The sequence below is a fragment of the Vipera berus genome (assembly GCF_964194415.1).
Source record: "Vipera berus genome assembly, chromosome: 3".
Classification (NCBI taxonomy): domain Eukaryota; kingdom Metazoa; phylum Chordata; class Lepidosauria; order Squamata; family Viperidae; genus Vipera; species Vipera berus.
The window spans coordinates 117,489,505-117,491,118 of NC_138204.1; positions in this window are offsets into that span (position 1 = coordinate 117,489,505).

The following is a 1,614-nucleotide window of genomic DNA, read 5'->3' on the forward strand; positions in this document are numbered from 1 at the left end:
AGTACTACTTGACATGCTGATTATCAAGCTTGCTAAATGTTGGCTGGGTGGCATGACTGGACATTTTAATTTGAATGCAAAAGCGGAAAGCATCCTTATCAAATTTGCAGAGGTTATAACATTGGGTAGGGTAGCTGGAAAGCAGAAATAGAATTCAAAATTATCTCAGTATGCTGGAGGAATGGCATGAAAGTAACAAATTCAGCATAGATGTGTTCAAAGTTCTTCCTCTGGAAAACCATCATTGAAAAATATGGGATAGAGCAGTAGTTCTCAACCTTTTCTTCACCATGGATCTCCTTTAAATACATTTTGTGACCACAGACAATGGCCACGGACCTCCAAGACAAGTCAAGATTTAAATCATAACATTTCTTCAAGCCTTCGCAGACCCCTTGTGATGACATCGTGGCCCCCTAGGGGTCCACAGATCACAGGTTGAGGATATCAATGGGATAGAGCAGACATGTCAAACACAAGGCCCGGGGGCCAGATCCGGCTCGCGAAGTGGTTTCATGTGGCCCGCGAAGCCATCCTGGAAACAGTGAGGGAACGGCCCCCACTGCCTTGGCCCTGGCCCAGAGACCCTCCTGCCAGAGACCCTCAGATCTGTCCCACTCCTGCCCAGGCCCCCATAGGCACCCTTGATGTGAACGATGTAGAGCTGGCCACGCCCACCCAGTAGGCCTTATGCACTCTAGCCACGCCCACCCAGTAGGCCACGCCCACCCAGGCCATACCCACCCGGCCCCTTGAGGGCAACCACAATGCTGATGCAGCCCTCAATGAAATTGAGTTTGACACCCCTGGGATAGAGGATACCTGACCTGGTATTAATATTTGTAAAAAAAAAAAAACCTCGTAGAATAGTACTGATTCCAAATACGAATTTATTGTGGCTGAAAGAATGCAAATGCAATTTAGGGATGTATCAAAAGAGGTGTATTTTTTAATCATATGAAGCAATCATTCCACTCTATTCTGCTCTGGCCGGACTCCATCTCAACTACTGTCTAGTTCTGGGCACAGAAGAATTCAGAGAAATTGTAACACTTTTTAAAAAAGACCAATGAAGTGTATAAAAGAATTTAAAATTAAATCCTAGGAAGATAGGGTTGGTCTTGGTATTCTTCTGATACTTGAAAGGACATTGCATATTAGAAGCTCAAGGCCTGTTCTCTGTCAATCCAGATTGCAGGATATAAAATAATGATTTTAAATTCCAGGACTGATTGAATGTTAGTAAAAGCGTCCTAACAGTAGGAGCCATTCAATAGTGGAACCAGTTGCTGAGAAGTGGTGTGCTTCTTTTTATGTGATGTGTTCAAGGAGAGACTACACAACCACAGCCAGGGATACTTTAATCTGAAATCATGCACTGAGCAGGGAGTATGATTTGATGACCAAAATCAATGTCCCCATCCATTTTTTTGTGTGTCTAATAACACTGAAGTTACTCTTAAGCCTCAGTCATAAACAATAGCACATCGGGTATTCTGTGATTATTTAAAATATATCTTTAAGCTGAGAATGTAAAGAAGATCCATTTTGAGACACATTTCCTGTAGCCTATGTGAAGATTTTTTTTGCAAAGCTGTTTGCTTTTTTAGTATA